The sequence below is a fragment of the Neolamprologus multifasciatus genome, chromosome 9 (genome assembly GCF_963576455.1).
Source record: "Neolamprologus multifasciatus chromosome 9, fNeoMul1.2, whole genome shotgun sequence".
Taxonomy (NCBI): Eukaryota; Metazoa; Chordata; class Actinopteri; order Cichliformes; family Cichlidae; genus Neolamprologus; species Neolamprologus multifasciatus.
The window spans coordinates 33,750,601-33,766,929 of NC_140447.1; positions in this window are offsets into that span (position 1 = coordinate 33,750,601).

Sequence of the window (16,329 nt, forward strand, 5' to 3'; positions counted from 1 at the left end):
ACTCTAAGAAATGACACACTGATGTTGGTAGCATTATGTAAATTTTTTATGTTAAAACTAATGCCAGCAATTGATTTTTACAATTTTTCACAAGTATGTTGTTTTGAATTTAATTAACAACATAATATTTCAATACAACAAAATGCAGTAAATTAAATCCAACGTAAAAAGTTCATTTAAAATGAAGAGCACTTTAATTTAAAGAGGATTGTCCTAATAAGCTCTCCGTACTTCTGAGTTTGCACATGTGCAGTGTGGAAGTTTGATCATCGCCATTTTCAACTGAGACTTGCATATGCTTAGTATCCTGGATAGAATCCATCGCCGTCTGAGGATTATTTGGTAAGTACAACAATTTAAGGATGACAAATTTGATTAATATACTAACTGATAAACATCTGACACTTTCGGGAATACTTTTGCATTTTTTTTTTTAAACAAAGGATGCCTGGTGAATTTTTTAACACTCTAGCTTGTATACCTCTCTCACGTGTTAGAAGTATGAAGACATTTAGTAAATATTGTTGAACCTGCTTCGGTGTAATTTTCCAAAATCTTTTGCGATTCCTGTTAAGGTGAGACTTGCCTACTAAGACCGACAGTTTTAAAATTACTCCCAACATCTACCGCACCTGCTCCCTGACATCAGTAATGTCCACCGGGAGCGCCAGTTATCCTGTAGTTTGAAGAATGAAATTAATGTATAGTGTATTTTAGAAATGTGCCTCAATTAAGTTGCTACATTGTTTTTTCCATATATTTTTATTGAAATTTTTGATAGTACAATACAAACAAATGTTGAACACCCTCACATTCACACACCCATCCATACATCAAACCTGCCTACATCACATTCAAATGTAGAAATGAGCATAGTTCTCACAGTAATACAAAAATACAATGGGTTAGGATAGACAAGATTTTCCCTTCCTTCCCTTCTTCTTTTCCTTCTTTTTCATAAATGTCCTTCACCTCCACTCCCTAAAATATCCATATATAGCTTCCACATATTCACAAAGTCCCATTGTTTGCCCTTGGCAATATATGTTAGTCTTTCCAGGCCTAGAGAGACTGCAATTTCCTTCTTCCAGAGTCCCATGGAGGGAGCATCCATACTCTTCCAACATAGCGCAATGGCTCTTCTGGCTTGAAGTAGTCCATAGTCCAGTAATTTCGTTTTTTTTTCCGATTGCTTAAATTCCCTTGGATATATTCCAAGTACACAGAGTTTTCCTTTAAAGGGATTTTTACCTTAAACACTTCGGACAGATATTTGATACATCTTTCCAAAAGTCTTGGATTTTAGGACACTCCCATAGACAATGAAGAAGAGTTCCTTTTTCAACTAAACATTTAGTACAGATGTCCGGAATATCATTGGACATATGATGAAGCTTGACAGGTGTTATATAGGTTCTCATGAGCCATTTATATTGCAGTAGTTTAAAGCATGTGTTTATTGTTTGTTTTTGTGCTTTTAAGCAAGCCTGGTTCCAGTCATTTTCATCTATGTCCTCTTGGATCTCCCTTCTCCAAGCATCCAGTTTATCTGCTGCTGAGTCTTTGGAGGAAAGCATCAGTAAATTATAATATATAGAGAGAAAACCTTTCCCTTTTGTATTCTTAATGCATACCTCCTCTATTTTTGTCAATGGTGGAAGTTCAGCAATCCTTTGCAGTTTTGATGACAAATAGTTTTTCAATTGTAAATATTTAAAAAAGTGCTTTGGGGGTATTAAATATTTTTTACATAACTGATCAAACGTCAGCAGCATGCCGTCTGCATATAGGTCTTTAATTTTTTGAATGCCTTTATTTTTCCATATTTTAAATCCTCCATCACTTTTACCAGGCGTGAACTTTTCATTTCCCCAAATAGGGGTAAATTGCGAAAGCGATGGAGGATCGCCCACATATTTATGAGCTGCATGCCAAATTATAATTGTATTTTTCAGGAAAGGGTTCCTTGTATTTTTTCTTAATGTCTTAGTGTCTGAAGAATATAGAAAAGTGTGTAAGGGAAGATGTTGGGTCTGTGTTTCCACAAGCCCCGCTAATTCTAGAGACTTATTCATCATGAAGAAAACAAGACAGTCGCTCGATCTATTATTTGCACAAGGGAGGGCTCGTCTGTCCACCACGAAAATAACCCCCAGATCTGACCTCTTCCTGCTGTCTTTATTGAGAGACAGTTCACACAAAACACGTCAGAACAAAGCCCAACCACATGGTTCTAAGACAAAGCATTGTATGTATATGTGAACTTCTGTAAGAATGTGTGTATGTGTGTGTGTTATGTGAAAATGTGTGTGTGTGTGTGTGTGTGTGGTAGACCTCCTGCTGACCAAAGGGTCGTAAACGCAGGAAGCTTACATAAAAAGCACAAGGATGATAAAAGACTACAGCCCCGCTCGCAGAAGTTGAGTCTACGGTAGTGCAAAGTCTATGCTGACTGTAGACAGTTACGTCGTTTTCATTGGCCCGGAGTCTACGGTGAGCGTAGACACTGTAGACTCGGGCTAATAGGAGCGCCGAATCCCACTGTAGACGACCAATCGTCTGCTTGACGGAAGTTGCGTCACCAAAACAACAACCACACAAAGCGGAAGGGCGAAGAAGCTGGCAACTCCGCTATTTTTTTTAATGGAAACTGGCATTTCTTCTGTGTTTACGTTAAGTTACAGAGTCTGGATTTAGCGGAAATTACACGACGCTGAATAACGCGTTTAACCCTTTTTCTTTGTGGTAAATGTTAGCCGCGCGCTAGCCGACATCTAATGTATTACGCCCATTTCTAGTCTTTTCAGTGGCTACAACTGCTTTCCGTGGCTCGTTACAAACAATCTGAGATATATGAAGTAGTAAGTGTATTTAATATCATACTAGGCAGATTTACCGCACTGCCATTTACTACACATTTACCCGTGTTTGGCTATTGTCAGTACATCTCGCTCGTTGTAAACTTTCTTTAAGTATGTGTAACATTCGCAATTATATTGTTGATGGTAACGTGTCTGATTCCAGCCTACCTGATGGGCACTTTTGACTTTTTGTAGTTCAGTTCACTGATTGACTATCCTGCAGTGCTGTTTTCCTGTATTCATCCCCTTTAATAAAGTGTCCTGTGTTACAGTAACAGTGAGTTGTGGATTTACTTAATGAACATGTGTTTTGTATTTTTTTTCTTATTAAGTTATTCTCTGCCAATAGGTTTAGAAGACACAACTATGTAGAAACACATAACAGACCTGAACCAAAGAAGCAATGTGTACATGCAGGCAAAGACAAGTTTTGGAAGTATTTGTACAATACATGCCTCCGCAACAACTTCAGTGTTTCCTGGAATTGATTAGGAAACATTAACAGAGCTATTATCTGTTATGTGAGTCAAATTTCCCCAGATAGTCTTGGTTGTATAGTCCACGGTGTATGATCACACCATTTTCATAATCAACTACTCAGTCTATTTGTCACAGGACAAACATAGTGTCTCATAGCAACTTTGTAATGATTGTACAACTCTTTTACCTTTGACAAGTGAACCCTAACATGGCAGCAAAGTGCAACAATGTCTCTCTGTGTAGGGGTCAAGAGTTCAGGGCATGCCTTTAATTTCTTGCCTGTCTGTAAATGACAGTGTCCTGGCATGAATAATCACACTTTACCAGTAGAAAAGTAAAACAATTACATTGTCTCATCAGGAGAACCTAAAAGACTCCTCTTATGGCTAGTCTTTGCACATAATAATCACAGAAGAAAAGAAAGGAATTGATTTTCAATTGCGCTTAATTTCAGGAGACTTTCCCACCGGTTGATTCAAAAGAGCCAAAAGAAAATCCTCATTGATGTTGGAGTAAAAACTAGATGCTTTTATTGGAATATACACTGATAATGCTTACTGTCCTGTCATTGTAAACCAGTCAAAATACATAAATAACACATTGTAATCATGCTGGAGATCACAGACAGCAGTCCAGGCGTCAAGTGGGATAAAGGAGCTGGAAACACCTGATAAGGAAAAAACAGACAACAGACTGAATGAATGAAAGAAGACTTCTTCATTGCACATTTTCCACCAATCACAAGCTTCTCCTTTCACTCTAGACTTTTGACCAATCACAGATCAGGATGAATTGCACTACTGTACTGTGCATCCCCGAACCTCGAGAATCTGGGGAGGGGAGGACAGAAAGAATTCCTTTCACAGAATTAAAACAATGTACAAATGGTAAACATAAAAATGACAAAAATTTAACAATTCACCCTAACAGAAGATCTGGAACAGATTTTTGCTCAATGTCAACCCAGGCTGGAGGTGTTGTTGGGCAGAAATAATGGGTGGCTGATGTTTGTTGGGCAGCCATATAATACCATCTGAGGTTGGGGACTTGGAGACCTCCTCTTTCATAGGGTTAGGGGTTAGGGTTAGGGGGTAATAGCCAATAGCTGACCGTAACAAATTGGAATAACTCGAAAAGTAAGCGTCGTAGAGGGATGAAAGTGGTGTCGGGCGGGGGGTCCTCTGGACACCCTGGTGAAGACCCCATGTCGATAGCACCAACGGTTCTGGACTTGGTCGAAATCGGTCAAAATTTGACCGAATAAAAAGTTCAAAGTTGGAGATAGCAGTGTCTGATCAGGCTGAATCGACCACCACTGTACTCCTCAGGCCCTGCCGGGTCGTTAGACACCCAACATGGCAGGGATCGGTGACCTAACATGTGACCGAATATTTTTATTCGGTTGAGCGATGGGTGCCGAGTGACCCATCTGCGGATGCAGAATCCAACCCCCAGTCCGAGGGTGTGAGACTCGTGGTTCTGGGACTTTCTTGGTTGGAGATAAAGTCAAAAGATGTTTGGTGTCTTAGTGCACCTTCACGGACCTTAGGTTTAGTGAAAAGGACATGTCAGGGTGTAAAATGTTGAAAAATTACTTTTAAAAACATTACAGTTATTGTAAAAACTTCAAATATATACAGTAAAAAATAGCTCTCATAATATCCATGTTAAATAATATTTATTAATGTAAAAACATCAATGTAAACATTTTAATAAATTCAATTCAATTCAATTCAATTCAATTTTATTTATATAGCGCCAAATCACAACAAATGTCGCCTCAAGGCGCTTCATAGATACAGAGAAAAGCCCAACAATCATATGACCCCCTATGAGCAAGCACTTTGGCGACAGTGGGAAGGAAAAACTCCCTTTTAACAGGAAGAAACCTCCGGCAGAACCAGGCTCAGGGAGGGGCGGCCATCTGCTGCGACCGGTTGGGGTGAGAGAAGGAAGACAGGATAAAGACATGCTGTGGAAGAGAGACAGAGATTAATAACAGATACGATTCAATACAGAGAGGTCTGTTAATACATAGTGAGTGAGAAAGGTGACTGGAAAGGAAAAACTCAATGCATCATGGGAATCCCCCGGCAGCCTACATCTATTGCAGCATAACTAAGGGAGGATTCAGGGTCACCTGGTCCAGCCCTAACTATATGCTTTAGCAAAAAGGAAGGTTTTAAGCCTAATCTTAAAAGTAGAGATAGTGTCTGTCTCCTGATATAAATGACCATAAAAAGTGTCATAAATTTAAAATACAATGTAAAAATCATAGTCATCACAATATATTATGTTGTTTTAAAAACTATGTAAAAATATAAGATTTTATTAATTTTACAATTTTAAATAGTCAAATTTCATGTTTGTGTAATTTTAGACATTAAAGTTCTTTTTGTGAACAACCTTTTAAAAAAACAAGTAAACTTCAAAATTTATTTCTACATTGAGAAACACAGGCTATAAAAGGGGAACACTTCTCAGTTCACTCATTTTGGACCTAACATTCAGACCATCAAAGTTCTTCTTGTGAACAACCTTTTAAAAAAACAAGTAAACTTCAAAATTTATTTCTACATTGAGAAACACAGGCTATAAAAGGGGAACACTTCTCAGTTCACTCATTTTGGTCCTAACATTCAGACCATCAACATCTCTACATTGGGGATTTATCTTCTTTGGACCTTAAGGTAAGTTCAGTAATTTTTGGTTTGTGTGTGTGTGTGTGTGTGTGTGTGTGTGTGCACTTACCTGCTGTGTGTGTGTGTGCACTTACCTGCTTGTGTGGGTGTGTGTGTGTGTGCACTTACCTGCTGTGTGTGTGTGTGTACACTTAACTGCTGTGTGTGTGCGTGTGCACTTACCTGCTGTGTGTGTGTGTGTGCGTGTGCACTTACCTGCTTGTGTGTGTGTGTGTGTGTGCGTGTGCACTTACCTGCTGTGTGTGTGTGTGTGTGTGTGTGTGTGTGTGTTCACTTACCTGATTTTATTGTGTGTACTTACCCAATTTTTTTCTTTTTACTTACCAGATTCCACGAGCCATGGAGGATGTTGCTAGGGAGAATATGGCTGGTTTAGCCACAGCATTTTTGAGTTCCTCCAGTGTTTCAGATTTCCTTACTGACCCAGAGATCCTCATTCCTCTGCAGGCTTTTACTGTTGACAATGCTGGTGAGCAACTAGATGCTGAGTTCGATTTTGATGGCATCGTAATCGAACTGAAATGGTTGGAAAGGTTGAAGCTTTTGTTTTCAAAGTTAAACCTTTCTCTCTACCGAATCCAACAACTGCGTAATTCTTGGCATTTGATCAAGAAACATTTGGATCTAACCAAGTTTTCCAGGGAAGGCCTGGAAGTGCTACACAAGGTTCGAGGCATCGACCTTATTGAGCTGGACGAAGGATTTAAATTGCATGTTGTTGCAATTCCCCGATCCCTTGTTAGGGTTGACAAAGCCTGTCAGTCCCCGGGATATTTTCTCACAGAAACCATTGAACTCATCAATGCTATGACAGTCAACTTTGTGGAGAATCTTAGAACCCTCCCAGAGGGAGAACTTGCTCGACCCTCGATCCTGAAGACAATCCTGCAGAACAAAGGGTACATGAATGTCCTACCTCAGGATCAAGAGTACGTGCTTTGCACTATTGATCAGTCCAAGGATTTGTTGCTTGAACATCCGACATTAGATCTGCATTTTTTTGTTTACAAGTTTGGCCAAAAGTCACCTGAACCACTGACTTTGTCCAAAATCACGGATTTTCAGAACATCATCCGGTGTTCTCTCCATGTGGCGTGCAATGTGATTGCAGATGACCCCAACACCCAATTTTTTGGTCTAGAGCTGGTTTACAGTTGTTGGTTGGGCCAAGAGCAACACGTTTTACCGCCATGTCCATGCACGAGTGTGAAAACATGCAGACGGAGTTGGATCAACATGAGCTGGATGTTGCTCCAGCTTTGGCTAAAATTGCCAGACTGCCGTTTGTCAACTTTTGGCAGTTCTACGTGGGCAGTCCACACACCCACTATCAGTCAACTTTCCGACACCCAGTAAGTGGGTTGATAGTCAATTGTGGGCTGAGCCAACCCAACTACCAGAAAGTTCTTCATACGCGTGCGGAGGACTACTACGTTCATATGCGGGACCTTGCCATCAAGTCCAAATGCAACTACCCGTTGCGCATTGAGATGGTCCAGGGGCTGGATGAAGAGGATTTAGGAGTACTGAAGGAACCTATTTCTGCTCACTCTTTCTTCCGCATTCCTAACATCCAAAGGTTATTGGAGAACGTCCCTATGCTCGTACCTTTCCAATGGAAGGAGGAAGAGTTAAGCCTCCAGTCTGTCCTTTCACAGTGTCTAACCCACATGGTTGAGGAGCTCTGGCATCTGGGCCAACAGCACAAGGGCAAAGGTGGGTTCCTGCCCGTGTGGAGAGCCTTTCAGCTAGAAATAGCACTTGAAGAGGCATTCCATGGACACCCCTTGTCTAACGTTGACATTGTGTATTCCTCAGCCCTGGGCACAAGTTCTCGGCACGAATTCAGTGCCACACATCTCCGGGGCTTCATGGCGCTTGGCCCTGCAACTGGGCCAGCAATTGAGGACACACCTCCCCCTTTGTTACACTGGACCAAGGATCCCCTACAGGTTCTTTGAGTTCACAGGGTGTTTTCCCTCACATGTAACATGGCGTGTGAGCCTGCCGTAGTTGGGCCCTCACTTGTCCTCCTTCTCCAAGACATTTTTCATCGCAATGAAGAGATCCCTGTCGCTGCGCTCCAGGGAGCTAAGTGCCCGGAGAATTTGACACGGGACACGTGAACCTCTCCGCGTTGGTTGAGAACCTCACCATAAGGGACCCTTTTCCCACACCTTTCACCTTCTCCAGGGCCAGGGTGCTCATTGAAGGGTGTGGAAAAGATGTTCAAGAATGCCTGAAGGCTGGCTTTCTCGAAATGAAGTTGAAGTGGTTCCCCGACTTGAAGTTTAGGGATCTCAGAGGAATGTGTAAGGCAACCTGGAACTTCGTTGACTTCATTTAAGTCCACAACGATGACCAACAGCCTTCGGTGGAGGCACGTTCATCAGCCATGGTCGGAGATATCGCAATGGAAATGGAGCGACATTCGCTCTGCTATGCCCGCAATCTTGAGCGATACAAAGAACATGGCATGCCATGGTTGGTCGATGTCATGAAAAGGCTTCCACAACAGACCGATCCTGAAACTCATAAGAAGATTCTGATCCTGGTCAGTTCAGTTGGCCTCCTGATGAACCGGGATTTCGTTTCCTTTGAGAAAATCAAGGATCTGCTACTGGAGCTGAAGGTCAGCCAAGCGGACCTTCAGAAATGTAAAATCATGTCTACATCTCCATGTCAGCGAACATTTGGATTCACTCTGTACAAACTGTACTATGATATCTCATATCGTATGGTGATCCAACCAGTGAATCCAAAGAAGAAGCCGCCAACCCTCCAACTGGAGCTTGATCCTGTGGAACTTCCCGTCCTGCTGGAGGATGAAGAACCTGAAGTTGTTAGGACAAGCGCAGTGTTCATCCCTGCCAATGTCAGCAAGCATTGGTCAGTAATTGAGATCAGCTTTGTGAACACAGACCCTTCAGTCAGGGTAAAGAATGCATATGCACAGTATGTGCGGGAATGCAAGGCTGCAGGCTTGTCTGCCCGGTCTTACCAGGCATTTGTCCAAAAAAGACGGAAAATGTTGGACAAATAAAGAATCTGTTTTACAGATTTCACCAATCCAGTGCTTTTTCCAGTTATCATGTAATGAAAAACTTAAGGTTTGTTTTTAGTAAGTGTTTATTTTTTTCCTATGTTAAACGAGTGTGATGCCATGTTCGGGTTGTAACCATTTTTCCAAAATTGTTCATTTTACATTGTGTGCTTTGAAAAATTTATTCTTGTAAATATATTTGTAAATATATCTGAGAATTCTGTTTTTGACATCATGTTCTGTTACAAAATCATTGTTCAGATTTCTAAAGATTTGTGAGAGAAAATGAAAAAAAAAGTTAAATGTTCAAAAAAACCCCCCAAAAAACCCCTTAAAAAACAACAAAAAAAACCCACCCTCACATGGACTCTGCCTTGACGTGGCGTGAGGGCTTATGTGTCCCTGGTGAACACAACCAAAGAGTCCGAAAGTTAGTGTTGCTAACTTGCTAACTTTTCTGAGGTGCTTCCTGAAGTAAAGGGAAGCGAGTCCCTACTGTTTCCTGTGGTGGTAGCTTAGCATTGGGCTAGCTTAGCATTAGCATTTTTGCTAACTTTTCTGACATGTTTTGTGAAGTCAAAGGAAGTGACTTGCACTTGTTTTCCCTAGTGTTTGCCACTTGTTTTCCCCAGTGTTTGGTGATGTTTTCTTAGGTTTTCCCACTGGTTTCCCCTAGTGTTATGGTTAGGGCTTGCCACTTGTTTTCCCCAGTGTTTGGTGATGTTTTCTTAGGTTTTCCCACTGGTTTCCCCTAGTGTTATGGTTAGGGCTTAGGGGTTAGGGTAGGATAAGGGAATTGATTCCTCCTACGAGGGTAGAAGGAAGGTGCGCGGGCCATCCCACGGGAGAACCCCCGATCCCCGTCCGGGTTGTCAAGGAAGAGGCGCTGGCACCGCCTTCCGTAGCGAACTACTTGCCACTCGTCCGCCATGACGATTGGTTTGTAATTGTTTGTTTTAGATTTTTAAATGTTTTTTAATGTAAATAAAATGTAAAAAAAATTAATTGTTTTTTTCAACTAAAAGTGAAACCCAAAAGGGGTTCAAACAACTAAAAGAGAGCCCAAAGGCTTAAAAATCCCTTAAAACAAAAACTGCCTGTTTGGCTGTGTGGTATAAAAAAATTACAAACAACTAAAAGAGAGCACAGGGGCTTAAAAATCCCTAAAAACAAAAAACCCTGTTTTCCGGTTGAAAAACAATCAAACGTGCCTCAGGCAACGTTTCGACCTTAAGAGGTCTTGCTTCAGGCCTGTGAGGCACGAAAGAAAATAAAACCAACTAAAATCCAAGCGCTCAAAACAATGGCTGGCTGCTGGAGATGTGCACCGTTCGGCTGTCGAAAGCAGAATGAGCTCTCTCTCCTACCTGCATTCCTTTTATACCCTCTGATCAGTAATGCATTTTGTATCGTCCTTTTTATTAATGCTGTTTTAAATGTCCCTGTCTTCTTATAAATTTAGGTTTTAACTTTGTATGTGTTTATCTAATCGTACTACAATGAATTATATGACATGATTTGAAAAAATACTTTTATTATACTATTTAAATTTATTTATTTATTTATTAATGTTAATGCTCATTTAACATTTAAGTAGATGATTAGGGTTAGGGTTAGGGTTGAAGAAAAAGAACCTGTCCCTCCCGAAGGAGGAACAGAGCGTGCACGGGCCATCAACCCCGATGGTCCACAGCCTCACATCCCTCTACCTCCATAAGTGTTTTTGATTTGCAAGGTAAGTATTTCTTTTACAGGTTTTTTTTTCTTTTCAGGCAAGTATGGTTTTTGTTTTAAATTTTGAAATGTAAGTATTTGTTTTTTTTCAGGTTCTCATTTTTCGTGTCCGTTACTTTGGCTTGTTTCCAATAAAGTTTTTTCAATCCCAATTTGTTTTCTGTGTGGTTTTTTGATTTAGTTTTGATGTATCTCTGATTTGAGTTTTTAAGGAAAATCAATAAAACATGAATTAAAAGATGAAATAAAATCCCCCCAAAATAACAAACTAAAATAACAAACTAACATAAAGTTGAAAAAATTAAATGAGTATGCCCTTGTCGCGACGTTTTGAAGGTGTTGCTTCTTCCTCAGGCGAGGGCATACTGAAGAGCTCTGTGTTTGAGCCTCCTATTTATACTCTCCCCTCTGATCCCGCCTCCTTGGCTTTCTTTGGCTTTCTTGTAATTTCTTTTTCAGCTTTTTGCTTTTTTCCAATTCTGCCAGACTTTTTGGCTCTAATCTTTCCCTTTTTCTTTCTTTCTTCTTTTCCAGTCTTCTCCTCTTTCCCCTTTTGTCTTTTCCCTTTTCATCATCCTTTTCTTCCCTTCTCTTGACCTCTGCCCTTTACCCTTCCTTTTGGCCTACATCTTTCCTCTTTCTCTTCCAATTTTAGGTTACTACTAATGCCGACTTGGCTTTTTCTACAAAACTCTCGACCCTGCTTGGGGAGGACTCAACCCGACTTGGGGAGTAAATTTAGAAAGGAGATGTGACTTTGGGTTAGGCTTTAGGTTTCAGCTGGGATTAGGATTACTTGGGCTTCAGATCCAGTACTGGGCTGAGGTTTAAGATTTAATTTCCAAAAATGAAGTAGAAATGGGATTTTCAAAATTGTAAGGATTTTAGGGCCAGATTAGATCAGGGGGTAGATACAATAGGGCTAGATTCCAAATTAGGGTTAAGAAATTTTAGATAAACAAATTGGTTGAGGTTAGGGTTCCAAATTGTGATGGGCTGTCCAATTAGAAATAGGGTTAGGGTTAGGTTTGTGTAAATGAGCAGGCCACCAGCAAGCTGGCAGCCTGAAGTGCACGGGCCATCAATGGGGCTGGGTGGTGATGTCCCTGCCCTGTTTCAAAAAATTACCCATCTTGGGTGTATGCGCATTGTACATCATTGGGCCCTCGCGACGTTTCGGCATATTTGTGCCTTCTTCAGGCTGGCCCAATGTGTGTTGTCTTGTGTCTGTTTGACTTCTGTCTTGTCTGTGCCTCTCTTGGCTTTTATACTCTTTCTTGGCTCCTCCCACTCTTGGGTTTCCAACTTGTGTTTCTCAAAAATTCTTACTTGCTTTTCTTTCTGTTTTTCTCTTTTTGTGACTTCCTTGTCTTACTATACTTATTTTTTCTCTTGTTTTTCATCTCTTTATCTTTGTTTCTTACTTTTCTTTCTCTGTTTGTTTTTCGTGACTTTCTCTTTGTCTACTTTTCTCTTTATCTTTGTTTCTTACTTGTCTTTTTCTGTTTGTTTTTCGTGACTTTCTCTTTGTCTATTTTTCTCTTTATCTTTGTTTCTTACTTTTCTTCCTCTGTTTGTTTTTCGTGACTTTCTCTTTGTCTGTTTTTCTTGATTTCTCCACTTGTTTTCTTTATTGTTGTTTTTCATGGCACCCCCTGCTGTTTTGACATCCCGTCCTTTGTTCTTTGTTCATATTTATCATTATGGCACCCCCTTCCTTTTATGTCCTTTCCTTGTTTCCTACTTGGTTTTTTTCGTGACTTTGTCTTACTTTCCTACTTGGTTTTTTTCCTTACTTGTTTTTTTTCGTGACTTTATCTTACTTTCCTACTTGGTTTTTTCGTGACTTTGTGTTCTCCCTTCTGACTGTTTGTCTTTGTGTTCTAGGTTAGGGGGTAATAGCCAGTAGTTGACGAAATAAAATGGAATAACTCGAAAAGTAAGTGTCATAGAGGGATGAAAGTGGTGTCTATGGGGGGGTTTTTGGGTCCTCCGGACACCCTGGTGAAGACCCCATGTCGATAGCACCAACGGTTGTGGACTTAGGCAAAATCGGTCAAAATTTGACGAAATAAAAAGGTCAAAGTTGAAGATAGCAGTGTCTGATCGGGCTGATTCGACCACCACTGTACTCCTCAGGCCCTGCCGGGTCGGTAGACACCCAACATGGCAGGGTTTGGTGACTTAAATTTGACGAAATATTTTTATTTGGTTGAGCGATGGGTGCCGAGTGACCCATCTGCGGATGCGGAATCCAACCCCCAGTCCGAGGGTGTGAGACTCGTGGTTCTGGGACTTTCTTGATTGGAGTTAAAGTCAAAAGATGTTTCGTGTCTTAGTGCATCTTCACGTACCTTAGGTTTAGTGAAAAGGACATGTCAGGGTGTAACATGTTGACATGTTTTGTGAAGTAGGGTTAGGTTGAGGAAAAAGAACCTGTCCCCCCCGAAGGAGGAACAGAGCGTGCACAGGCCATCAACCCCGGTGGCTCCAAGTCCCACGTCCCTCTACCTCCACATTTAATTTGTTCTTAATTTGTCCAGGTAAGTACTTTCTTTTACAGGTTGTGTGTCCATGTCCGTTACTTTTCAGGTAAGTATGAATTATTTTCAATTTTCAGGTAAGTATTTGTTTCCAATGTTGTTCTTTTCTTTTTCAGGTTGTCACTTTCGTGTTCGTTACTTTGACTTGTTTCCAATAAATATTTTTAATTCCAATTTGCCTTCTGTGTTCTATTTTCAAATTTTGTTTGAATTTGTCTGTAATTTGAGTTTTTAAGGAAAATCAATAAAACATGAATTAAAAGATGAAATAAAATCCCCCAAAATAACAAACTAAAATAACAAACTAACATAAAGTTTAAAAAATTAAATGAGTATGCCCTTGTCGCGACGTTTCGAAGGTGTTTCTTCTTCCTCAGGCGAGGGCATACTGAAGAGCTCTGTGTTTTAAGCTCCTATTTATACTCTCCCCTCTGATCCCGCCTCCTTGGCTTTCTTTGGCTTTCTTTTTCATATCTTTTTCAGCTTTTTGCTTTTTTCCAATTGTGCCAGACTTTTTGGCTCTAATCTTTCCCTTCTTCTTTCTGTCTTCCTTTTCAGTCTTCTCCTCTTTTCCCTTTGTCTTTTCCCTTCTCATCCTCCTTTTCTTCCCTTCTCTTCACCTCTGCCCTTTACCCTTCCTTTTGGCCTACATCTGTCCTCTTTCTCTTCCAATTTTACGTTATTATTAATGCCGACTTGGCTTTTTATACATTGAGCTTCAGCGACCCATAACTGAGCTCTCAACAGTCTCGACCCTGCTTGGGGAGGACTCAACCCGACTTTGGGAGTAAATTTAGAAAGGAGATGCGACTTTGGGTTAGGCTTTAGGTTTCAGCTGGGATTAGAATTACTTGGGTTTTAGATCCAGTACTGGGGTAAGGCTTAAGATTTAATTTCCAAAAAAGAAGTACAAATGGGATAGTTTTCAAATTAATAAATTTTAGGTCCAGATTAGATCAGGGGGTAGATATAATAGGGCTGAATTCCAAATTGAGGGTTAGGTAATTTGAGATAAGCAAATTGGTTAAGGTTAGGGGTCCGAATTAGGGTTAGGGGTTAGGGGGTTAGGGTAGGGTTAGGGTTAGGGGGTAGGGTTAGGGGTTAGGGGTAGGGTTAGGGGGTAATAGCCAGTAGTTGACCGAATAAAATGGAATAACTCCAAAAGTAAGTGTCATAGAGGGATGGAAGTGGTGCCTATGGGGGGGTTTTGGGGTCCTCCGGACACCCTGGTGAAGACCCCATGTCGATAGCACCAACGGTTCTGGACTTAGGCAAAATCGGTCAAAATTTGACTGAATAAAAAGTTCAAAGTTGGAGATAGTAGTGTCTGATCGGGCTCATTCGACCACCACTGTACTCCCCAGGCCCTGCCGGGTCGTTAGACACCCAACATGGCAGGGATCGGTCACTTAACATGTGACCGAATATTTTTGGTCAGGTGACCGATCATAGTCATGTGACCTATCGACGGATGCGGAATCGAACCGGGATGCCGATTCTGCAATCCGTATCTGTCCTAGCGACGAGTGAGGGCAGATACGGTAGCTGGGACCAGAACCAGAAAGGCAGTGAGTACAGGGGGCTGCCTTTTAGGCTCCTATCCCAAGGGTAAAGCGTACCCTGGTGGCCAGTCAGGGTATGACTCGCTGCTGGCTGCCAGCAGAGGTCACCATTAGACATGCCCTTCAGTATCATGGTGTTGTGTGTTGTTGTTTTTTGAGGTGCATGATGGGCGATATATGCAAATGATGGAACGGAGCCTACTTCCTTGTTCCCATGATGCTTTGCTGTTCTCTCATGGCTATAATTGGGCTAGCTTAGCATTGGGCTAGGTTAGCATTAGCATTTTTGCTAACTTCTCTGAGGTGCTTCCTGGAGTAAAGGGAAGTGAGTCCCTACTGTTTCCTGTGGTGGTAGCGTAGCATTGGGCTAGCTTAGCATTAGCATTTTTGCTAACTTTTCTGACATGTTTTGTGAAGTGAAAGGAAGTGACTTGCACTTGTTTTCCCTAGTGTTTGCCACTTGTTTTCCCTAGTGTTTGGTGATGTTTTCTTAGGTTTTCCCACTGGTTAGGACGTGGGTTACGGCCCCGTCCTCCCTGGGGAGGACCGAGGTATGCGCGGTCCTTCCCCCCTGGGCCCCCTCCTCCCCGGTTCCAAGAAGACCAGTCCTGGTCTTGAGATTGGGGTCGATAGGTATTGGCCCACATACGGGAGCGACCCCTCCTCCCATAGCGGACCTGCTGCCACCCTTCATCAGTCATGATGGAGGGCTGGTTAAGTTTTCAATATTTTTTAGTGTTTTTTTTGTTTTTGTTAATTTTTTTATATTTTTTTGTTTTTTTGAAAAAACCAAAAAATAAAAAATAAAAACAAAATTAAAAAAAAAATAAAACTCTTACAAACTAAAAATACCTCTAAAAAGGTTCAAAAAATTAAATAATCGTGTGCCGCTGTGGCGACGTTTCGACCTATATTGGTCTTCTTCAGGCCTGGGCACACTCCAAACTAACTAAAATAAGTCTGCTGCAGAAAGAGCGACTGTCTTCGTCGAAGGGCAACGAAAGAATGAGCCTGGCCTGCAGGCTCACCTCTTAAGTAAGCTCTGGCTCCGCCCCTACGGCTTCTGAAGTTTTTAAACAAAAAGAAAACACCACAGTCTAAATGAATTAAAGAAAACGTTTTTAAACCTTACCAACAAGATTCTAATGAACTAAAACCACACCATATGAAATGATATGAACTAAATGGCGGGTATATAAAGTAAATTTACTATTTACAGAAAAACTTTTTAAACTAAAATATTTACATATTTATATACTTATGTCAAGCATTTATTTATTCACATATTTATTACAGAGTATTTATTCAAACTGTGTGTATATATTGTTATAACCTCTATATCAAAACCCACAAAGGTTATATATTAATATTTAAAATACTTACAATGAAATGTACAAAAACAAA